A 25,883-nucleotide genomic window follows, 5' to 3' on the forward strand; every position below is an offset into this window, starting at 1 on the left:
ATGAGGGCATCGAGTCAGTCATCAGCAAGTTTGCAGATGACACCAAGCTGGGGGCAGATGTGGCTGGGTTGGAGGGCAGAAGGGCTCTGCAGCAGGACCTTGACCGCCTGGACAGATGGGCAGAGTCCAATGGGATGGCATTCAATAGCTCCAAGTGCAGGGTGCTGCACTTTGGCCACAACAACCCCATGCAGAGATACAGGCTGGGGTCGGAGTGGCTGGAGAGCAGCCAGACAGAGAGGGATCTGGGGGTGCTGATTGATACCCACCTGAACAGGAGCCAGCAGTGTGCCCAGGTGGCCAAGAGAGCCAGTGGCATCCTGGCCTGCATCAGGAATGGTGTGGTCAGCAGGAGCAGGGAGGTCATTCTGCCCCTGGACTCTGCACTGGTTAGACCACACCTTGAGTACTGTGTTCAATTCTGGGCCCCCCAGTTTAGGAGGGACATTGAGATGCTTGAGCGTGTCCAGAGAAGGGCGACGAGGCTGGTGAGAGGCCTTGAGCACAGCCCTATGAGGAGAGGCTGAGGGAGCTGGGATTGTTTAGCCTGGAGAAGAGGAGGCTCAGGGGAGACCTTATTGCTGTCTACAACTACCTGAGGGGTGGTTGTGGCCAGGAGGAGGTTGCTCTCTTCTCTCAGGTGGCCAGCACCAGAACGAGAGGACACAGCCTCAGGCTGCACCAGGGGAGATTTAGGCTCGAGGTGAGGAGAAAGTTCTTCACTGAGAGAGTCATTGGACACTGGAATGGGCTGCCCGGGGAGGTGGTGGAGTCGCCGTCCCTGGAGCTGTTCAAGGCAAGGTTGGACGTGGCACTTGGTGCCATGGTCTAGCCTTGAGCTCTGTGGTAAAGGGTTGGACTTGATGATCTATGAGGTCTCTTCCAACCTTGGTGATACTGTGATACTGTGATATTGTGAATGTTGAGGGGAAATAAAGCTTTCTTTTTTTTTTTTTTAATTTAAAACCACAAAATAATTCTGATTCCAAATAACTTTGGGGGAAGGAGAGGAAAAGCTGTTTTAAGACCAGAATCCAAAATGTGACTAGACATCCTGAACTGGTGATCTTTCTTTTTGGACAGTATCCACTGACACTCATTATCCGTTTGTGCCAAGTCAGTCTGAATTGAAATTGCTTCTGTTTAAAATGATCAAATAATGACCATATAGAAGTTGTATTGCCCACACTACTGCCACATACAGTGTTACTAATTCAGGCCGTTTTTCCTTTCCATCACTGAGGAACAACATAAAGATTGTGCTGCTCAGAGCATGGCACTCGGATGAGTACCCACAGACGACACATTTGGACATCGTATCACCTAAGTCTGTGTGGTAAATTGACACTTACTCTTACTTACAATAACAGATGTATAGTTTGCAGCTCCTAAAATCTGCTCATCATTTCTCTGCTACAATGCCTTCTAGTGGCAGAACACTTGTTGCCTGAACAAGTGTTCTTCTGTTTGTTGCTGCAGAAGTTTGGAATAAAACTACTTTTCTAGCACTAATAATGGCAGCTTACATGTTTAAACACGATTTACACAACAACTCTGTCTCCACTGTATCTATTCACTTGAAGTTACCAGCTGATGCCACTTGGAACCGCAGTCCCTCTCCTTTCCCTCAGTCTGTCCGCAGTTTATGCAGGTGCTCCGCTTTCCACTGCTCTCCGCAGGCTGCCTCCAGCACAGCCACTGAGCAAAACCAAACCTCTCACAGAGCTCACAGTTTTCATCTGTTATTGCTTCATTCAAACACACAGTGCCAGCCACGTAAGCTAACAACCAATTGACACAAATGTCCAAAATGTCATCATTCTGATGCTGATGGATTACCTTTTTTTCCCTCTTGTTTTCTTTTCAGCTCTAAGATGTGCTTTCTCCAAGATACACAGGGATATATTTTGGCAAGGAAAGAGCTCCAAAGTCCCTCAATCCCCACAGAGGCAAACTCCTCACCAAAATATTTAATGTCTAATTGAAACACATGGAAGTTCTGCCACATTAAGGTCCGGGCTGAATCCCAAAACAATCCCTACGAAACGTTATTCCGCTCCTACCTTTACTAATATAAGTTACATGGCCTTGCCGGAATCCGCTGGCAGGAGCACTCATTCAGTTAAACACTGCCCTCTCCAGGACCCTTCCGACATCCTCCTGGCCCCTCGAGGAAGGCTTTTCCAGTGACTGCAAATGACAATCGGGTTTGTCTACAGTTTCGGTCTGCCAGTGAGCACCGCAGCTGCCACGGCGCACGGTTGCCTGTGCCACTGTTGTCTACTTACAGGTCTTTAATGTCACATGAAACAGAAGATCTTCCTGAGCAAATAAAGGGTTTGGGGGTTTGTGCCAACTCTCCTGAGCATTTTAAAAGTGCAAAATCATGGAATACCAAACTGCACCTTCTCCAGTGCTTATTGTTCTGGACCTCCCACTGTCCCCTGGACTTCAGCAAAGCCTTTGACACTGTCTGCCACAAGAAGCTCCTGGCCAAGCTGGCAGCTCGTGGCTTGCACAGATTTCCTCTGTGATGGATCAAGAACTGGCAGGATGGCACAGCCCAGAGAGTGATGGTGAATGGTGCCACATCCAGCTGGCAGCCAGTCACTAGTGGTGTTCCCCAGGGATCAGTGCTGGGCCCAGTCCTGTTCAATATCTTTATTGATGACCTGGACGAGGGCATTGAGTCCAGCATCAGTAAGTTTGCAGATGACACCAAGCTAGGAGCAGGTGTTGATCTGTTGGAAGGTAGGAGAGCCCTGCAGAGGGACCTGGACAGGCTGGATGGGTAGGCAGAGGCCAATAGGATGAGATTGAACAAGGCCAAGTGCAGAGTTCTACACTTTGGCCACAACAAGCCCAAGCAGTGCTACAGGCTGGGGACAGAGTGGCTGGAGAGTAGCCAGGAGGAAAGGGACTTGGGGGTGCTGATAGATAGTAGGCTGAAGATGAGCCAGCAGTGTGCCCAGGTGGCCAAGAGAGCCAGTGGCATCCTGGCCTGCATCAGGAACAGTGTGGCCAGTAGGACAAGGGAGGTTATTCTGCCCCTGGACTCAGCACTGGTCAGGCCACACCTTGAGTCCTGTGTCCAGTTCTGGGCTCCTCAATTCAAGAGAGATGTTGAGGTGCTGGAAGGTGTCCAGAGAAGGGCAACAAAGCTGGTGAGGAGCCTGGAACACAAATCCTATGAGGAGAGGCTGAGGGAGCTGGGCCTGTTTAGCCTGGAGAAGAGGAGGCTCAGGGGTGATCTTATTACTGTCTACAACTACCTGAAGGGACATTGTAGCCAGGTGGGGGGTGGCCTCTTCTCCCAGGCAACCAGCAACAGAACAAGGGGACACAGTCTCAAGTTGTGCTGGGGGAAGTATAGGCTGGATGTTAGGAGGAAGTTGTTGCCAAAGAGAGTGATTGGCATTGGAATGGGCTGCCCAGGGAGGTGGTGGAGTCGCTGTTCCTGGAGGTGTTGAAGAAAAGCCTGGATGAGGCACTTAGTGCCATGGTCTAGTTGACTGCATAGGGCTGGGTGCTAGGTTGGAGTGGATGATCTTGGAGGTCTCTTCCAACCTGGTTTATTCCATAATTCAACTTGGTCTGAATTGATACTCCTTTTTTTTTTTTTTTTTTTTTTTTTAATCACCAACTGTATTTGACATCCATGACATTTACTGGGAAACTCAAAAACAGTATCAAAGACTAGCAAACAAATATGTTAAAAGTAATACTAAAGCAACTGCTAGAGGCTCCACAGTTTATTTCATCAATTACCTCCCAGAAGAAACTAAGAGCAAATCCTCAAGGGAAACCAATAAAATATTTTCCACGACAGAGAGAATTTACTTCCTGCTTACAATACACAAGGGATCTAAAGGATCTGACTTAACATTTGTACTTCATTGTTTCTAACATTTCACTGTGAGAAAAGCAGCACAGCAGCTTTGAACAATGGCACAGTTCAGAAGCCTAGTTCACCTTGACGGTATCTCTACAAAGGGAGCAGTTTAATGGACAGGCAATACAAAGAACCTAAACCAGGACTAAACAATAACTACATGGTAAACTCAGCCTGGAAGGCAGGAGCTGCTTCTTCCTCCTATCTGTGGCTGGGCTGACATGTCTCTCAGACACACACACTGGATTACTTCTTCTCAAAAGAAGCAGCCAGGGTCCAGTCCCTTATTTTAGCAACTACCTTTGAAGATTATAAGCAAAGTGGGTCGAAGAGAGAATTTCTCCTTTGAATAGTTTCATCTACAACTATGCTTGCTTCTGCTCTATCTCTCTAGTTCAGTTGGCCACATATTTGCCTTCTACCAGAAGAGCAGAGAAATAACCTGGATACAAAACAAAAAGCCAGGGATGACTCAGCTGAATTTTGCAGCCAAATTGATTTGAAAGCCATAAAGCTCTCAAGATAGATACAACCTCCACCTTCTTGGGTCTAGTCGCATTTTTCTCTGCTTGCCTGTTGGTGTGCAAGACACCTTCCTAGCCCCACACCCACCAGGCAGAAATAAATCAATGCCTCTTGGGAATCTACTAATCTTTCCACCAATAGGCTAATCCATAAATTATCAAAAATGTACTCAATCCTTTGGATTATTAACCTGGTTTAGCCTTTCTTTTTTCTTATTACCCTGACACCATTTCACATGTGTCCATTAGTTCCTGGACTTCTTTTCCTCTCATAGAGGACCTTTTACCTGCATTGGCTGGGCTGCGCCCAGTAACTGAGACAGACAAACGGATTACCTCCCAATGCTGCTTATGGCTCTGCTGAAGGTGTATGAACCAACCTGCATCCTCCCTGATCGGCACTGCTACCACTACAGTGACTACTGCCCCAAGGAGGCTGCAGAGAGTTTAAGTGGTTCCACTCTCTTCCTCATTATCCTCAGAAATACCTCCACTGTACTACCTAGCCAATCTGGAAAACCTGTGAGCTTGCACCTCTTGAACTACAGAGCCCCAGAAGGTCTCCAGTGAAGGCATGGCTGCTATATGGCTAACTCTAGCTTGCCAGCAGTGCGATTGGTTTAACTTTCCCCTGCTTCTTCAGACTTGCAAAGAATAATCGAGGTACTAAAAGAAGCCACAGACAAAGGACTGAAGAATCTACTTGAGAAACACTGAGATTTTCCCTGCATGAAAAAGAAATAGTCTGTGCTGCTCCCTAAGTGATCCATTTCACACACACAAATTCAATGCTGCATGCCACCATAACTGAGACAATTTCTTTCTCTTCAGTCCACATCTTTCTGAATCAAGCCTGAAATAGCAACATGGTCATTTATTCAGTCTCAAGATACAATACAATACACTCCTAGCCTGCTGTAGATGTGCTGAATGCTCAGTACAACAATAGATTCTATCTCTATTTTTAAACACTACATATCACAAAATCTCTAATGCTCTCCCTATGCTTTGGATCCTACTAAGAGCTGCAAGTCCTTGCTTGCAACAGAAACAAAATTAAATTGGATGTAATGCATAGTTTAAACATCGTAGTTTTATCATTCACACACACACCACTTGAGGATGGTATCTGTTGCATAGGAAATTAACTAAACCATGTGATCTTCTGGATTATTCTAGCTTATTTCTGCTTTATTAAAAGTAGTACAACATGAATGCTGGGCAGGGCAGGGATTAGAGTCACCACAATAGAGGATCTAGAGGAATAAGCAAAAAGGTAAATCTACAAGTGAAGAGGAGTAAGCTTTTCCCTAAAAATACCAAATGCAGCTTTTAAGAGTCTCTGTCTCTGAACGGTACTCAAACATCTAACATACCACTCTTTCTTTTTCCATTTCAAGGACTGAAAGAACAAGGATTTGATGAGTGCAGGGAAAAGCCAATTATATACGTAACAATGCTTTTCTCATTACAGTTTTGGTTCTGCTATTGAGTTTCTTATTGTTTCCATTGAAAAACCACAAGATACTGTGCAAGCTGCAAACACACAATCATTTCACTGCATTGGAACAAATCAAAATTTCAGCAGTGCAGTTACACAAGATTAAACATAGAGACTATAATACATCACACCTTAAGGTTTTGTGTTAAACATATGTATCATGTTCTAAGTTAAACAAGCAAACAAACAAAAAAAGGCAGAATGCAATGTAGATGGCTCAAGTAGAATCAGTGCACAAATAAGAAGACACGGTCAAACATGGAAAAGAAAATCTGGATTTTAAGACCAGAAAAAAAAAAAAAAAAAAAAGGACTAATTTATTGTGGCTTTTGCTCACTAGCATTATACAGTCATGCTGTCTCAATCTAGCCTGTATTGCTACGTGGGAACTTGTCCTTTCAAGTGTTTTCCTCCTTACTTCATTGACACTGATAGATGTCTTGAAGACTATCACAGCAGTGCTCCAGACAAACCCTACAGTAGAAGAAGACCCACCACACCATAACTAAACTCTACAGCAAAAGTCTGTGCTCTGTATTTATGCAGTAAATAATAGACTAGGGTTGGCTCTTGATAAAGGCTTCGTTCTTACACTGTTACACAAAAGAGTGGAACTAAATTACATAGTTTGAAGTACCAACATAGATACAATGGCAGTGTAATTAAAGACACAGAGATCCCAAGGAAAGACAGTCACTGTTGAGTTGTCAGTGATTTAAAAAACAATTTGAGAGGTGCAGGAAGCTCTGATCAAGTTCTCAACTTCTCTTATCCTCCAGTTTCATACATACAACATGCTACCCTTACACAAAGTGATTCTGCACTTACAAAGTGACTACTTATACACAGTAATTCTGCATATGACTGCATCTTATACTAAAAAGCTACCCAAAAAAAACCAACCTAAAACAAAACAACCCAGCTTGAAGAGTCTATAGCTGGAAATTATTGAAGAAAATTTGTGACAATGCCCTGAGCCAGATAGGTACCCACCTGATGAGAAAGATCTGTCCTAGAAGTATATTCTGAAGAGCTTAATGTCCAACTCCAACAAGTGCTGCGCAGTGTGGCTGAATATCAGCACCAAAGCTCCTGATGAATGAACAAACCACATGCAAGCAACTTTGCTAATCTCTGCTCTTGAAATATCAAGCAAGTGACTGCCTGGAAACTGAAACAAGGTCTTTAAACCAAACCACGCACAGATACAAAGAAAGCACAGCCACAGTGAGCTTCCTGCTTGGCTTTGTCAAAGCTTGTTGGGATCTCAGCACACCAACTGCATAAAACAGAGGCAAAAATTCTGAATCATCCACCAAAAACATGGCTGGACAAACAAATACTTCCCAGCAACTCAATTTCGGCCTAAGAACTTCTAACCATCAGGTGGGAAAAAGCAATATCAAGTCTTAAGTCATTACTCGTTAGCAAAATAAGCCAGAAAGAGCAAGTTGTGACAATAGCTATTTCTCTTTGTTGCTGTAAATTAGCAGTAGTACCTTTTCCTGTTAATGTTTCCATATATAGCAGTAGGACACAACGGACAGCTAGCAGGTTTGTTATTCCACGACAGTGAAAAACACAAAGTGTCTCAGGAGAATACAGCATTGTTTTGACATTACAAACAAAGAGACATTCATAACATAATGTACTGTACCAGTGTTGTAAGTATTTCTTTTTATCAAACTGAAGTACTGGTAAGTCACACGTAAAGTACACACTGCATGGAGCCAGAACCAAAGGAACCACATACCGAAACAAAATGCAGCCCAGTTTGTGAGTATTTCTACTTGCAAAGAAAAGCCAAGGAGCATCTGATGCTGAACACTTGGTACCCTAAGACACATGCACATAGCATGCAGTTCTTCAGGTCTACATAGAGGAAACTCCAGACAGCTGAAACATAACAGAAAGCACTTTTCCTTCAAGTAATTTGTCAGTGTCGCAGCCTTCTGACAAAATAGTTGTAGCTGCAGCACTGGATTTGATGCTGAGTCTCTATTATCCATTCAAGCCTGAGCTTTACAGAGGTCACCATGTCTGCTGAGGTTTTGTGGAAGTCAGGTCCTATGTTTCTATTTATATCTAAATATTTCTCTATGCATATTTTAAGGATATCCTTGACTTGGTAACGTGTTGCAGTTCAGCTGAGATAGTGCTGAGAGAGTACCTGATGGTGCGGCTGGTCCTATGCCACTTCATTAACAATGAATTGCATTGCAGATACAACGAAGGATGCAAATTATAAACTTTCTTTAATTGTAAATACAAACTTACCACAAAGTAGAGAAGAGATCCTTTATGTTTCTTTATGTTTAGGCTCTGAAAAAAAAAAAAACAAAAAAAACCTACAGCTATACCCTGAAATCATCAATAACAAAACTCAGCATTTTATTTGCCAGGAAGCAAACTTGTTACCACAGGCAAAAATGTCACTGTTCAGGTTCAGATCTACAAAAGCACATAAGCAGAATCCATTTTTCACTGAAATCAAGACTTCATTGTGTCTGTGGAGCTAAATTAGCATATCCAAATACCATCCAATTTCAGCAAATAGTCTGAATTAGATAACCTCAGGATTTCTCTCTTTCCTTCTATATAGCACAGCACTGAGCACAAGACATATTCCAAAATACTAAGCAAGATAGTTATGAGGAAATTTTCCATCTGCTTTTCATCACCTCAGCAACACAAACTATAATGAGCCACATTATTTTTTTTTCTCAAAGGTCTGCAAAATATTTCTAATTTCAGGTTTTGGAGACAACAATCATTGCTTTGTTTTAGTTACCAATGTTTATCATTAATGGCATGAGTTATAGCGCTAGGAGAGATGTCATATTTTAGGTCAGGTCACAGAGGAATGCATCCAGATGGGCCTTGAAAGTCTCCAGAGAAGGAGATTCCACAGCCTACCTGGGGAGCCTGTTCCAGTGCTCTGTGACCCTCACAGTAAAGAAGCTCCCCTTGTGTTGAGGTGGGATCTCTTGTGCTGCAACTTTCATCCATTGCGTCTTGTCCTATCACAGGGAGCAAGTGCAAAGAGCCTGTCGTGTGTCCCCCTGACACCCAGGCCTCAGATATAAATAGACATTTAAGAAATCCCCTCTCAGTTTTCCCTTCTCCAGACTAAAAAGTCCCAGGTCCCCTCAGCCTCTCCTCATAAGCCATGCCCTCCAGTCTCCTAATCATTCTTGTAGCACTCTGCTGGACCCTCTCCAGCAGATCCCTATTCCTCTTAAACTGGGGAGCCTAAAACTGAACGTAGTACTCAAGGTGAGGTCTCACCAGGGCAGAGTAGAGGATCAGAAGAACCTCCCTTGATCTGCTGGATACACTCTTCCTAACATACCCCAGGATCCCATTGGCCACCCTGGCCAGAATGCTGTCCCATGGATAACACCAGGACATCCAGGTCCCTCTCCACAGGACTGCTTTCCAGCAGATCACCTCCCAACCTATACTGGTGCAGTTTATTATTCCTCCCCAGGTGCAGGACTCTGCATTTGTCCTCACTGAACCCCATTTGGTTCCACACAGCCTTCAGCCGTACCAGCCAAGCCTCCCAGTCTGGTGCCATCAGAAAACTTGCTAAGCAGACACTCTGTCCTCTCATCAGTGTCATTGATGAAGATGTTGAACAGCACTGGACCCAGCACTCATCTCTGGCAAACTCCGCCAGTTTCAAAGCTTTCAAGTCCACTGAATTCAACTCAATCATCTGCAGATCTGCTTTACTAAACATAGAATCATAGAATCATAGAATCAATCAGGTTGGAAGAGACCTCCAAGATCATCCAGTCCAACCTAGCACCCAGCCCTAACCAATCAACTAGACCATGGCACTAAGTGCCTCATCCAGGCTTTTCTTGAAGACCCCCAGGGACAGTGCCTCCACCACCTCCCTGGGCAGCCCATTCCAATGGGAAATCACTCTCTCTGTGAAGAACTTCTTCCTAATATCCAGCCTAGACCTACCCTGGCACAACTTGAGACTGTGTCCCCTTGTTCTATTGCTGGTTGCCTGGGAGAAGAGGCCACCCCCCACCTGGCTACAATGCCCCTTCAGGTAGTTGTAGACAGTAATAAGATCACCCCTGAGCCTCCTCTTCTCCAGGCTAAACAGGCCCAGCTCCCTCAACCTCTCCTCATAGGATTTGTGCTCCAGGCCCCTCACCAGCTTTGTTGCCCTTCTCTGGACATGTTCCAGCACCTCAACATCTTTCTTGAATTGAGGGGCCCAGAACTGGGCACAGTACTCAAGGTGTGGCCTGACCAGTGCTGAGTCCAGGGGAAGAATAACCTCCCTTGTCCTACTGGCCACACTGCTCCTGATGCAGGCCAGGATGCCATTGGCTCTCTTGGCCACCTGGGCACACTGCTGGCTCATCTTCAGCCTACTATCTATCAGCACCCCCAGGTCCCTTTCCTCCTGGCTACTCTCCAGCCACTCAGTCCCCAGCCTATAGCACTGCTTGGAGTTGTGGCCAAAGTGCAGAACCCTGCACTTGGCCTTGTTAAATCTCATCCCATTGGCCTCTGCCTACCCATCCAGCCTGTCCAGGTCCCTCTGCAGGGCTCTCCTACCTGCTCCTAGCTTGGTGTAATCTGCAAACTTACTGATGCTGGACTCAATGCCCTCGTCCAGATCATCAATAAAGATATTGAACAGGACTGGGCCCAGTACTGATCCTTGGGGGACACCACTAGTGACTGGCTGCCAACTGGATGTGGCACCATTCACCACTACTCTCTGGGCTCTGCCATCCAGCCAGTTCTTGATCCAGCACAGAGTGAATCTGTCCAAACCATGATCTGCCAGCTTGGCCAGGAGCTTCTTGTGGCAGACAGTGTCAAAGGCTTTGCTGAAGTCCAAGTAGACTACATCCACAGCCTTCCCTACATTCACCAGGCAGGTAACCTGATCATAAAAGGAGATCAGGTTGGTGAGACAGGACCTGCCCTTCCTAAACCCATGCTGGCTGGGCCTGATCCCTTGGCCATCCTGTAGGTGCTTTGTGATGGCACCCAAGATTACCTGTTCCATGACCTTGCCTGGCACTGAGGTCAGGCTGAAATATGGAACCATAGAATGGCTGGGGTCAGAAGGGACTTCATCCAAACTGCCTACAAAGGGGACAAGGACTCTTTGCATTATATCCGCTTATCCAAAGCACAGGCCAGCCGAGCTTCAAACACCTCCTGTAATGTGACATCCATAATTTGCCTGGGCAACCTTTTTTAGTGTCCCACCACCCTCATCATAAAAGAACTCTTCCTTACATCCAATTTAAATATAACCTCTTTCAGTTTAAAATCCTTGTGCTTTTTTCTGTTGCTTGAAGTCCCTGATAAGTTTCTTCACTGTCTTTCTTATAAGCCTATTTTATACATTGAAAAGATGCAATAATGTCTCTCTGGAGCCATTTCTTTTCCTGGCTCCTACAGTAAGTGTTTCATCTTTCTTATATTTTTCGTGGCCCTCCTTTGTTCCCACTCCAATAGGTCCATGTCCTTCTCGTGCTAGAGACTCCAGCACTGGCTGCAGAGTGAGTGATTCAAGTCAGCCTATAGGGAAAAAGAGGCATGAGGGTCTGACTCCAGCCCACAGCTTCAAAGCCCATCCAAGCACTACTCAAATACTTTGGTCTACCTGGACCGGAGACATTCTTCTACAGAGAAACATTTAGGTGAGCAGGGCTTAGGTTTCCCAAAACCCATCCAGAGATGGTGGAAATAGTGGCTGATGTACCTCTTCAAAAATGGAAGACCTCAGTTCAACTTCCTCATCTGCAAGACAAGATGTGAACTCACACACATTGTCAAACTCCCCTTGATCATTCATGTGTTGGAAGCACATCCTGACCTCTCTGTTGCAGAGCAACTGAAAACGGGTCAAGGTGCAGAAGGAAGTACAAGGTATGCCAGACAGAAGAGCAAGAAAACGGCAGACAGACTACAATGCAGCAATCATCTGGGAGAAGTCTCTGTTGCATGGACATGGATGCATTTCTCATGATACTAACATCAGATGTGAAAAATGACGCTGGAAGCACTTGCTCCAAGAATACCCTAACCATTCAGACACAGTAGGAGAATGTGTGCCTATATCTTACCTTTCACTGCCTCTTTCTGAATAGGGATTTACACTGACCTCAGTACTTTCTGTACTTCAGAGAGTCTGCTCTACAAGGGTATTAGACTCACTGCTATGCTGCCAGGCTGGACCCCAGCAGAGCACCACAGGACATTCAGCATTAGCATTCCCTTTTTGGGTTTGTTTACAGGTACACCAAGGAGTTGAAATTTAAATAGTCAAGAATTACTGTGATCCAAAACACAACCCCTGAACAAATATTATGCATTTTCAGGCTAAAAGGTCCACTAGAAAATGAACTTTCAGAATTGCCCCTTGGTCTGGAGTACTTGAATTCTGCTGAAATCTCACTTTAGACATCAAAGTGGGTTCCTCAAATGCTACAGTTTTCTATATATAGTATTAAGAAGCATTCAGCATGTAAGTCTATCTAATTAAAAGACATGCAAATACACCAGTATTATGCACACTAACCATCCAATTAGATACTAACCACACAACCAAACCCTCAGATTAAAAACACAGAAACAAGAAAGCAAAGTTTACTCTGAACTCCCATCTTTTCATTACAATTTTGTCATGGGACCACTGGGTTTCAATGTATATTGTAAGACTGAAAAAAAAAAAAAAAAGAATAGATAAAATTAGGACTTTCCTGCACATCAAAAAAAAATGAGCCCTTAGGAAGTCTTCCCTAACAAGGGACAGCCTTCTCTTTACTCTGACACTGCAGTAAAGTCACTCTTTTGGTGGTCAAGTCTTAAAAACAGTATCACTAAGTGTGCTACCAAAAAAAGACAAAAATCCAACAACCACACACACACAAAAACACCCCCCACAAAACCAAAAAACACCACCAAAACCAACAACACCACAAAATAAACAGTTTTTAAATAACTGACAAACAGTGATTGAACTTTGTGGCCTTAATGTATCACCCACAGGAACAGCTTCTATTATCTCACCATGAACATTCTAGCAGATGATTTTTGTCTGTCCAACCAAATGACCTTCATCAAATCTTAAACTAGATTTGTTCACACTTCGACGTATGTGGTAGCAGAACCACCCAGTAGCTCTGCTGGCTGTTTTATCCCATACACTTCAGTCATAAACCACACTTGCATTCCTCCCCATCCTTCAAATCTACAGACTAGATCTTTGCCAAGCTACTTTCCTCTTACTACTCCCTCCTGGCTTGTCCAGGAGTGAGCATAACCTCATGACATAAAGCAATTACAAATAGCTTCAAGATACTAAAACCTGAAATATAAATTGTAAAGTTGGAAAGAAAACTGGAAAGGTAAATAGCTTATTTCAACACATGGGAAATATTTTCTACCACTACTGGGACAGTCATCCAGAGAGGCTACAAACAGTCTGTCCTAGTAAGGCTCAAAACCTGTCATAGAATCATAGAATCATAGAATCAATCAGGTTGGAAGAGACCTCCAAGATCATCCAGTCCAACCTATCCCCCAGCCCTAGCCAGCCAACCAGCCCATGGCACTAAGTCTGTCTCTAAACAACATGATTCAGAGTTGAAGCTAGCCCTGCTACAAAAGGGAGGGCATAACCAGGCCACTTCCAGAGGCCACTTGCACCCCAATTCTTGTTCTATTCCAGGATCAACAACAGTAAAAAGGGAGGGGGAGGATAGTCATAAAGACTGAAAATAACCTTTACAAGTAAACCTACCTAAAACAAGAATATTTGCACTTATAAGAAAAAAGGTATAATTTATTAGACAATTGGCCTTTAGCATTTTGTTCTTAAGAACAATTTCCACTTCCAGTTCTTCTCTTTCACCACCTTACAGCACCTTCTCTTACAGCTCCTCACTGTGACAACATGAATGACATTTTCCCAAACATTTCACTTCAATTTCCAGTGAGGAAGATTTCAATTGTGGCAAAGGTGGAGGAGGAGGAGAAAGATCAAGACATTTCAGAATAAGAACATTTTTTTAACACAACATTGTGGGAAAGCTACATAGTTAATTCAACTGCATTCATTGGCCAATAGGAAGGAAATCATAGAACCATAGAATCATAGAATCAACCAGGTTGGAAGAGACCTCCAAGATCATCCAGTCCAACCTATCACCCAGCCCTAGCCAGTCAACTAGACCATGGCACTAAGTGCCTCATCCAGGCTTTTCTTCAACACCTCCAGGGACGGTGCCTCCACCACCTCCCTGGGCAGCCCATTCCAATGCCAATCACTCTCTCTGCCAACAACTTCCTCCTAACATCCAGCCTATACCTACCCCGGCACAACTTGAGACTGTGTCCCCTTGTTCTATTGCTGGAAATTAAGGAATGAAGCTATATTTACAGCTTAGCATAATTTACAACCAAATATATATATATACAACATACACAAATATTTACAGTTACATACAAGTTAAAAGCAATATAGAAATACAAAATCTCTCCAATATAGAAATACAAAATCTCTCCCAAAACAATCAGATTGCCAGGAGGCTCCCAACCTGAACCTTCTCCCTGCTTTCCCCTCTTTCCCTCCCTTCAGAAATAACCAGATCAATCCCCATATACCTCACATGATAAATCTAGAGAGATCTGAGGTGAGATGTCAAAGAAGACAAGAAGAAGGTTAGAGGAAATAAAGAGTTAGGTTGGATTAGAGTTAAGGCAGAGGCAATCACACACAGGCCACCAGAGAGAAAGAGCAGAACTGAGAAATAACTGAGAAGTGTGTGAGAAGTGAGTGTCTTATCTATATTTTGACTAGTTGCATTTCTCAGTAGAAGAATGAGTGATATAGGTTACTGTTAGTTGTTTGTTTTTTTTCTTTCTTCTCACAGCTAAGGATTTAATTTCTCTCAGTAAAACACTCCAATGAGCCTCAAACCAGCACAGGGAATTAAACATTGTTTAATTGTTCCCTCTCCTATGATCCACAATTCATTTTCCTAATTAATTTTGTTGCTTTTGCTGATAGCTTTAAACTCTTCTTTTTGAGAAATATTTAAACACTGGCAAAGCCAGCAGCAACATTTTTTGTCTCATTACCAGCACAGTTAAGTCACCCAGACAATGTGAACTCACTCTCTCGGCAATGCTCCTTAAACAGAAACCGAGATGCCTTCAGCTGCAAGACTGACTCCTTACAGCCAAGAGACATAAGCCTGCGTGTGTCAAGGATAATAATGTTGCAGTGAAGACGCTGAACCTGTCTAGTGGTCCCTGGGGGCTGCAAGTCCTAAAGGACCACCCTAATCTGATGGTATTATGAGAGGAAAGGTTACCCAGAGGCATGTTTCTTATCCAGATTAAAGCATTCTGTCTTTCTTTCTTCTTTGTTTCTGGTACACTGAAAAAATGTGGGAAGACTCTCTCTCCTTGTACATAGCGACAAGGACACACATCCTTGCTGTTCCACTGTGTCCAGACTTTGTTTGTACATAGTATTTAAATCTGAAAAGCTAACAAACTTAGGAAAATTATACAGAAGCAAACAAAATATAAATCTCATGAAGGAAACATACTCTCTTCCATATAAATGCTGCAGTATAATTGGAAAATAACAATTACCATAACTAAAAATTAAAGAATTTTCCTGTTTTGTTCAAGAAAAGCCTGGATGAGGCACTTAGTGCCATGATCTAGTTGACTGGATAGGGCTGGGGGATAGGTTGGACTGGATGATCTTGGAGGTCTCTTCCAACCTGGTTGATTCTATGATTCTATGATAGTGTCTGCCCTGGTAGAGCTTAGCCAGGGTCCAGACAAACAGAACTACAATCCTCCAGATCCACAACCCACCTAGAATAAACCTCCCCATGTTTCAAGCAAGCAAATGCTCAGTTGGCTTTGCCTGAGCCTCTCTCAGTACTGCTGGTAGCCTGACCAGGCTTCTGAGTTGGACTTCAACAGATTTTGATGAAACAGTTTGCCAAATCTATGAATAAAACTATAGCTGATTTCTTCAGGCTTTGAATCAAGGTTTTCACTGCTAAGATCCAAGAACTGTTCCAACAGTTGAGTAATTTGAATAAATCACACCAAAAAGAAACAAGTCACTGCCATTTTTTTCCCTCTTTCCTGTCCAGACAATATTTGAATGAGACTTGGTATTTGTTTTTATTGCCTTTATAACAGACAGACAGAAAACATCCTTCTCCTAGGGAAGGCAGCAAACTTCAAGCTATCTGTCATTAAGAACTAGAAAGATTTAAGATGGGGGGGAAAGCTCTCACTCAAAAGAGCAGAGTAAGTGCTGTGTTTTTACATTCCAAGAGCTTGCATTAATTTCTCTGTCATCTTGGCTTATACAGAAACTGCCTGTCCTCCAGTTATCAGCTATTTAAAGCATTAAAAAGTACCAAATTTTCAATTGAAAACATACAAAGCCATCAAATTTAACACTGTTTCCAACCTCGGCTACAAATCAGCCGGGTCTGCAAAAAAAAATTATTTATACTCTTCAGCAAAACCTAACTACTGTTTTTGGCTTGTAACAAAACACTGAAACCAGGCAAAATTCACTAGATTTTGTTACAAAAGTATCAAACAGCAAATCCTAATGTAAAGTTTCCCATTTCCTCTATAATAAACAGAAAAACAAGAGCCACAAAACATGTCTAATGATTCTACTCAAAGAATTATTCTAGACATAAATAAAGCATAAGCCCTGAGAGAACTGTGATTAAAAAACAAGTTTACTTTGTACATCATGGTATAGTTGATTGGATAGGGCTGGGGGATAGGTTGGATTGGTTGATGGTATGATTCTATGATCAGAACACAGACAGTAACAGTTTCTTCTGTTTAACAACCACCTTATTCTTGTCTGTGTAATAAAAACACCTCACTTGGTTAGTATCATGGTAGCAATTTTTAACTGCTGCAATTCTTGCCTGCTTTTTTAAACAGCTCTATAACTAAATCCTGCCTTTGCAAGATGGAAAATTGAAGAACTGCATTCACAGAGAGTCAGGGCACAAGAAAAAGTATTCCAGGGAGACTGATTTATTGCAACCATGATCATCCTTCTCACACTTCGGGCACAACCCAAATCTTTGGTTACCCTGTCCATACTTGGACGATTCTTCATCTTAACCACAAAACAAAGCACAAATGTCAAGAACCTGGGATAAAACAGTGAGACACTGTTCTGAAAACTGCATCTAAAAACTGCTAAAAGCCTTCCAACTTAAAAAAAAAAAATCCACTTTATGAGACACTTTCAAGGATGTTCCAGGTCATTGCTCTTTGTGAGCAATGACCACTGTCAAAATGTTATCCAGGGACTCCAGATCTTTTATTCTAATCCCAAACATATCCATAAATATCTTGTGACTAAAGACAGTGAAATATTCTGCATAACTGTCCAGAAAGTTATGTCGCAGATGACACCAAGCTAGGAGCAGGTGTTGATCTGTTGGAAGGTAGGAGAGCCCTGAAGAGGGACCTGGACAGGCTGGATGGGTGGGCAGAGGCCAATGGGATGAGATTGAACAAGGCCAAGTGCAGGGTTCTGCACTTTGGCCACAACAACCCCAAGCAGCGCTACAGGCTGGGGACTGAGTGGCTGGAGAGCAGTCAGGAGGAAAGGGACCGGGGGGGTAGTGATAGATAGTAAGCTGAAGATGAGCCAGCAGTGTGCCCAGGTGGCCAAGAGAGCCAATGGCATCCTGGCCTGCATTAGGAACAGTGTGGCCAGTAGGTCAAGGGAGGTTATTCTTCCCCTGGACTCAGCACTGGTCAGACCACATCTTGAGTCCTGTGTCCAGTTCTGGACCTCTCAATTCAAGAAGGATGTTGAGGTGCTGGAACATGTCCAGAGAAGGGCCACAAAACTGGTGAGGGGCCTGGAGCACAAATCCTATGAGGAGAGGCTGAGGGAGCTGGGCCTGTTTAGCCTGGAGAATAGGAGGCTCAGGAGTGATCTTATTACTGTCTACAACTACCTGAAGGGGCACTGTAGCCAGGTGGGGGGTGGCCTCTTCTCCCAGGTAACCAGCAATAGAACAAGAGGACACAGTCTCAAGTTGTGCCAGGGTAGGTCTAGGCTGGATATTAGGAAGAAGTTCTTCACAGAGAGAGTGATTTCCCATTGGAATGGGCTGCCCAGGGAGGTGGTGGAGGCACCATCCCTGGGGGTCTTCAAGAAAAGACTGGATGAGGCACTTAGTGCCATGGTCTAGTTGACTGGATAGGGCTGGGTGCTAGGTTGGAGTGGATGATCTTGGAGGTCTCTTCCAACCTGGTTGATTCTATGATTCTATGATTCTAAAGTGTGACAACTTGCAAGACAGATTCTCTTAAGTGACAGAACAGATGCTGAAGACACATTAACACAGACAGAAACTGCTCTTTCACATCCATGCCCTGCAATTATGACGTAAACTAATCACAGACATTACCTATGTTTTAAAAATACAGGGATCCACCATAAATAAAATAAAACTCAGCACCCTCTGGGAGTTAAATGTCTTTGACAGATTTTGCATATATAGTCACTTGTCCCTGAAAAATCATAGAATCAAATACAACCAAATAAGTCAGTCAGTGAACTCGAGTTAGTGACTCAAGCAAGTCAGTGAACTTTATATATATATATATATATATACACACACAAAATCACACTCTATGTTAAAAAAAAATAAAAATTGAAAGAACTTCAAAAGATCTTAGAGTTAGTTTACAATACAAAAGCACTGACATCATTCCACAACTGATTATGCTGTTTTCAAATGCTCGTTCCCAGATATCTGCTCATGGGTTTCTCTATAGTAAACAGAAAGCAACCAGCCAAGAAAAATCTGTCACACAATAGCTCTGAAAAAGAACAGGAAAAGGATCCCAGAAGCAGCAAACTATAACAAGTGCATGACACAGCCAGAGGAGGAAGTTTAGATGAAGCTGCATTTCCTAGAAGAGGAGAACAGTGTGCTCCGCCATGGTCCCTGCCTGCCACAGTTATTTTGTATGAGACAGAACTGGCCAAACACCCGACAAAAACAGTTATCTTCTTGAAAACACACCACAGAAGAATATGTCACGAGGTGGGGAAGTTGCCCTCTACATGCAAGAGCAGCTGAAATGTGCTGAGTTCTGTCCAAAGCAGGGGGCAGAACAGGTTGAAAGCTTGTGGGTAAGAATTAGGGGATGTGGAAAAGGAGATGAAATTGTTGTAGGGGTCTACTATAGACCACCAGACCAAGAGGAAGATGTTGATGAGGCCTTCTGCAGACAGCTGGAGATAGCCTCCAGAGCTAACTCCTTGGTACTCACGGGTGACTTCAATCATCCTGATATTTGCCAGGAATATCACACAGCCAGGCACAGGCAGTCCAAATGGCTCTTGCAGTGCATCAGTGATAAATTCGTGTTGCAGGTAGTGGAGGAACCAACAAGGAGAGGTGCACTGCTGGACTTTGTATTAACTAATAAAGAGGGACTGGTTGAGGATATTAAGGTCAGAAACAGCTTGGGCCACAGCAATTATGACATGGAGGAGATTAGTGTTCTACAGGGTAGAATCAGAGCAACAAGTAGAATTGCAACCCTAGACTTCTGCAGAGCTAACTCTGTGTTCTTCAGGGACATGCTTGCAGAAATCCCACGGGCTAAGGCTCTGGAGGGTAAAAGAGCCCAAGAAAATTGGCTAATTTTTAAAGACCACTTCCTCCAAGCCCAAGCTTGGTGTGTTCCCGAGTACAAAATCAGATAGACATGATAGGAGAACTGCATGGTTGAATAAGGAGCTCCTGAAGGAAATCTCAGGGAAGAAGGAATCTTACAATTCATGGAAGAAAGGATTGGTCACGTGGGAGAACTATAGAGAAGTAGTCAGGGCTTGTAGGAATGTAACAAGGAAGGCCAAAGCCCTCTTGGAACTGAAGCTGGAGAAGGAAGTAAAGCAGAACAAGAAGGGCTTCTTCAAACACATCAGTAGAAAAAAGAACAGGGCAGGTGTGGGGCCACTGCTGAACGAGGAGGCAGCCTTGATAACTGAGGATGCAGAGAAGGCAGAGCTGCTGAATGTCTTCTTTGCTTCAGCCTTTACACCTAAGGCAGAACTCCCCTGTGTACTCCAGACCCTGGATGAAGGAGAGGAAGCCTGGAGGAGGTAACATCCCCACTGGTCAGTGCAGACTGGGTTAGGGATCAGTTACACCAATTAAACATTCACAAGTCCATGGGCTCTGATGAGATGCACCCAAGGGTGCTGAGAGAACTGCATGGTGTTATCACTCTACCACTCTCCATCACCATTGCCAAATCGTGGCAGACAGGAGAGGTGCCTGAGGACTGGAGGAGAGCCAACATCACTTCAGTCTTCAAAAAGGGCAAGAAATAGATTCCAGGATACTACAGACCAGTCAGCCTCATCTCCATCCCCGGAAAAATGATAGAGCAGCTCCTGCTGGAAGGCATCTCAAGGCTCTTGGATGAGAAGAAGGTGATCAGGCGCAGTCAGCATGGATTTACCAAGGGGAAGTCATGCTTGACTAACCTGATAGCATTCTATGATGCCATAACTGAATGGGAAGATTCAGGGAAACCAGTGGATGTAGTCTGCCTTGACCTTAGCAAGGCCTTTGACACTGTCTCCCATGACATTGTCGTGAGCAAACTGAGGAAGTGTGGGATGGAAGAGCAGTGAGGTGGGTTAGGAACTGGTTGCAAGATAGAGTTCAGAGGGTGGTGATCAATGGCGCCAGGCCCAGCTGGAGAGCTGTGACTAGTGGTGTCCCCCAGGGATCAGTGCTGGGGCCAGTCCTGTTCAACATCTTCATCAGTGACATTGATGAGGGCACAGAGTGTCTGCTCAGCAAGTTTGCTGCTGACACCAAGCTGGGAGGCTTGGCTGATACAGCTGAAGGCTCTGCAGCCATCCAGAGAGACCTGGACAGACTGAGAGCTGGGCACAGAGGAACCAGATAAGTTCAATGAGGACCAGTGCAGAGTCCTGCGTCTGGGGAGGAATAATAAACTGCGCCAGTACAGGCTGGGAGGTGATCTGCTGGAAAGCAGTCCTGTGGAGAGGGACCTGGGGGTCCTGGTGGATAACAAGTTATCCATGGCACAGCAATGTGCCCTTGTGGCCAAGAAGGCCAGTGGGATCCTGGGGTGTATTAGGAAGAATGTGTCTAGCAGATCAAGGGAGGTTCTCCTCCTCCTCTACTCTGCCCTGGTGAGAGCCCATCTTGAATACTGTGTTCAGTTTTGGGCTTCCCAGTTCAGGAGGGACAGGGATCTGCTGGAGAGGGTCCAGCAGAGGGCTAGCAGGAAGATTAGGGGACTGGAGGGCATGGCTTATGAGGAGAGGCTGAGGGACTTGGGACTTTTTAGTCTGGAAAAGAGAAGACTTAGAGGGGATTTGACAAATATTTGTAAGTATCTGAGGGCTGGCCAGGAGGGGGGGGACAGGCTCTGCTCACTTGCTCCCTGGGATAGGACAAGGAACAATGGGTGTAAATTGCAACAAAAGAGGTTCCGTCTGAACACAAGGAGGAACTTCTTTACTGTAAGGGTGTGCTAGTTTGAAGCAGGCTAGAATGTTTTGGTAAGAAAAAGTAGATAATTGGCTGTGAAAGGAAAACAATGGTTATGTCTCCTTCCCTCACAGTCTCGCTGAGAGGTATGGGAACAAGAAAGCAAACATTAGATAACACTTTTGCCTTTTTTTTTTTTCACTCTTGGGCTGGGCTTTGACTGAGCTACATCTCCCTAACCTCACTGCCACTCACCTTGCTTCTTAACCTCTTGGCTGAACCTCTTTTCTTCCTTAAGACTGGGGTAAGGTTGAGAGGGGCAGGGGGAAGGTGCAGGGGTGGTTGAGAGCCCCTCCTGGGGACTCAGGTTTCTGGGAGGGGAGTTGTGCTTCTGTATTGTTTTTTACTTTGTATATTTCTGTATATAACTGTATACACTGTAAATAGCTGCTTGTATGTTGTGCTGCTGTAAATAAATAGCTTCATTTATATTCCCAGAGCCTGGATGACTCTAGTTGGGTGTTTCTTTAAGGGGGGGGGGGGGGGGGGGGGGGGGGGGGGTAACAGGGTCACAGAGCACTGGAACAGGCTCCCCAGAGAGGTTGTGGGGTCTCCTTCCCTGGAGACTTTGAAGGCCTGTCTGGATGTGTTCCTCTGTGATCTGCGTTAGATAGTATTGTCCTGCTCTGGCAAGGGGGTCGGACTCGATGATCTCCTTGGGTCCTTTCCAACCCCTAACATCCTGTAGTCAGCTGTTCATGCTTCAAAAGGATGCCTGCTTTGCCTCTAGTTAAAACAGTTACCACAGCACTGACTCCACTGGCTCCATAAACAAGTCTGAAGAAAACCTGCACCAAAGCATGGCACAGTAGTAGCACAAAAATTTCCATGGTTAAAACTGCAGTTATGCTCTGACCACTCCGACAAGCATCTGACTCACTCCCCTGTTCAACATGTGGCAAACATACACTTCACCACAGTGACACTCTCATGCCCCCCACAACATCACATCTTCACCTGCCTTCCCCAAGGTCAACTTTCTCATCATTCACAACAATGCAAATCCTGCACTTGATTTCCTCTTAAAGACAGGCAAGTCTAGTACACTAGGGCTGAACAGGCAAAGACTAATTTTAGACACAAAATCTTTCTTAGATAGGGTTGTTTCTGTAAGAATAGATGCAAACAATATTAGGAGTCCAGTACTCAGACCAAACATACCCATCATCCCCAAAAGTGGAAACACACTTCTTTTCAGTAGCCCAAAATATTATTATAACTGCCAAATGTTTTCTCCTATTTTTCTTTGGGCTCCACACTGTTTACCCAGAAATAATAATCAAAATCATAAAAGTTGTAGCTGTTAATATATAATCTTTTTTTAATCCTTCTATGTTATCTGTGAGTAATACTGTGGGTGGCTGTTTTCACATTATCACAGTATCACAGTATTATTACGATTGGAAGAGACTTCACAGATCATCAAGTCCAACCCTTTACCACAGAGCTCAAGGCTAGACCATGGCACCAAGTGCCACATCCAACCTTGCCTTGAACAGCTCCAGGGACGGCGACTCCACCACCTCCCCAGGCAGCCCATTCCAGTGTCCAATGACTCTCTCAGTGAAGAACTTTCTCCTCACCTCCAGCCTAAATCTCCCCTGGCACAGCCTGAGGCTGTGTCCTCTCGTTCTGGTGCTGGCCACCTGAGAGAAGAGAGCAACCTCCCCCTGGCCACAACCACCCCTCAGGTAGTTGTAGACAGCAATAAGGTCACCCCTGAGCCTCCTCTTCTCCAGGCTAAACAATCCCAGCTCCCTCAGCCTCTCCTCATAGGGCTGTGCTCAAGGCCTCTCACCAGCCTCGTCGCTCTTCTCTGGACACACTCAAGCATCTCAATGTCCCTCCTAAACTGGGGGGCCCAGAACTGAACACAGTACTCAAGGTGTGGTCTAACCAGTGCAGAGTCCAGGGGCAGAATGACCTCCCTGCTCCTGCTGACCACACCATTCCTGATGCAGGCCAGGATGCCACTGGCTCTCTTGGCCACCTGGGCACACTGCTGAATCATCTTTAGCCTACTATCTACCAGTACCCCCAGGTCCCTTTCTTCCTGGCTGCTCTCCAGCCACTCTGACCCCAGCCTGTATCTCTGCATGGGGTTGTTGTGGCCAAAGTGCAGCACCCTGCACTTGGAGCTATTGAACGCCATCCCATTGGACTCTGCCCATCTGTCCAGGCGGTCAAGGTCCCGCTGCAGAGCCCTTCTGCCCTCCAACCCAGCCACATCTGCCCCCAGCTTGGTGTCATCTGCAAACTTGCTGATGACTGACTCCATGCCACTCATGGGGTGACATGAACAGGGTAAGTCCCTGAATACACTCCACAGACTGAAACAGTGGATGGTAAGATGGCAGCATCCTGATGCACAGGAACCCAGCAGAATTTCTCCCACACAGGTGCTTGCGGCCACAGCTTCCAAAGCACCTCGCTAAGATCTAGAGTCTAAGGGTGAAAGACTACACACCCAGACCGCTTCCAGGTTTTCTTTGCACTACGTGAAACAAGGGAGATACTATGTCATGATGTTCTTTCATAAACATACTCTTGGAGAGAAGAAGAAATTAAAAATAATTTTTAAAAAGCTTAAATCCAAGCCATTGCCTTACACTGCTTTAAAAAAAAAGATCATAGCTTTAGATTCAGTAAGAACACAGGAACATCCTAAATTTCATATCCATATTTCACACTGCAGAATTTTATTACTCCTTCCCTTGTAATGGGTAAAAGTAAAAAACAAGAGGGAAAACAATGCAGTGGAATGCTCACATGCATGTGATAAAAAGTAAGGTTTTCATAACCCACTCCCTACATCACTCCAGAAGAAACTGATTGTAATTTAATAAAAGATTTTACAGAATGAAGGCAAATTGGGAGCTAGTTTGTAGCTAGCCAAACAATCAAGCAATTCATTTGCAAAATGCATCTGGATGTGATCTGAAAAGAAGGTTAAATCTTGCATTACTAGCAAGGAATTAGAAACAATAAAGTATCTTTGGTGGGGGAATAGCAAGCTACACTTTTTTTGATGCCACATGTGGCATCAGGAACAGTCATTTCACAAAGGATGAGCTCCCATCAGGAACAGTTATTTCACAAAGGACGAGCTCCTGTCATCCTCTCCAGCACTTGCCATTTGCCATCTCATCTTTCTGTCTTCAGATGCTTCCACTCCATGTTGCTCAATTCCATCATCTTTTTTCCTTGCTTCCACTACTAAAACATGCAGCACTTTGCTGTTCAGGCCAGCAACAATGCCACTTGCTCTAGCTTCAGAGTACTTCTTTTTTTTCTTCTCATGTACTCCTCTACAAAATATTCTTGGTACAATAATGTCATCTCCCCTTCTCACCACTTGAAAATCTTTTACAATTGCATCCCACTATTGCTGGAGTTCACCCCTGAACTTCAGTCCTCTCCACTGTTTGGACTACTATGTTTTATAGCAATTGCTAAACTTCAGTATTAGAAAACTGCAACAGAGTTTCAGAAATGTGCATGAATTTGATTTCTATTAGCTTCTTTCTTATCATATAAAATAAACTCACATAGACAGAAACCAAGACGCCTTATATTATCTCTTTAAGAAAAGGTCTTATTTTGTTAGCTTAAATCTGAGTTAGGATAACTTAAATCCTTCCATTACAGCCATTCCCTTCAGAGGCATTTATTTACTGGCTAACTCATGCAAGGCTAGCCAAACCCAGAGAGCAGTCTGCAATAGGAACTACATGAACAGATCTTTCCTATGGAGAAACTCAGTGAAAGTGTACAGTTCTGGGCCCCCCAGTTTAGGAAGGACACTGAGATGCTTGAGCGTGTCCAGAGAAGGGCGACGAGGCTGGTGAGAGGCCTTGAGCACAGCCCTACGAGGAGAGGCTGAGGGAGCTGGGATTGTTTAGCCTGGAGAAGAGGAGGCTCAGGGGTGACCTTATTGCTGTCTACAACTACCTGAAGGGTGGTTGTGGCCAGGAGGAGGTTGCTCTCTTCTCTCAGGTGGCCAGCACCAGAACAAGAGAACACAGCCTCAAACTGTGCCAGGGGAGATTTAGGCTGGAGGTGAGGAGAAAGTTCTTCACTGAGAGAGTCATTGGACACTGGAATGGGCTGCCCGGGGAGGTGGTGGAGTCGCCGTCCCTGAAGCTGTTCAAGGCAAGGTTGGACGTGGCACTTGGTGCCATGGTCTAGCCTTGAGCTCTGTGGTAAAGGGTTGGACTTGATGATCTGTGAGGTCTCTTCCAACCTTGGTGATACTGTGATACTGTGATACTGTGTGATACTGTAATTCCAGCTCCATCCTCCTTTCATAGCAAGGCACATAAAAAAGCGCAAGTGTA

The 25,883-nt window shown here is 44.5% G+C and overlaps 1 protein-coding gene across 1 annotated transcript in view; it reads right to left on the minus strand.

The window, feature by feature from the left end:
* The window catches only part of ARHGEF28 (Rho guanine nucleotide exchange factor 28), a 133,156-nt gene that overhangs the window by 101,586 nt on the left and 5,687 nt on the right, over nucleotides 1-25,883 (minus strand). The window contains exon 2 of the mRNA XM_064176295.1: nucleotides 8,195-8,239. The gene's annotated coding sequence lies outside the window, so the exon portion shown is untranslated. The remainder of the gene's footprint in view (nucleotides 1-8,194; nucleotides 8,240-25,883) is intronic.

Source organism: Pogoniulus pusillus, chromosome Z (genome assembly GCF_015220805.1).
Source record: "Pogoniulus pusillus isolate bPogPus1 chromosome Z, bPogPus1.pri, whole genome shotgun sequence".
Classification (NCBI taxonomy): domain Eukaryota; kingdom Metazoa; phylum Chordata; class Aves; order Piciformes; family Lybiidae; genus Pogoniulus; species Pogoniulus pusillus.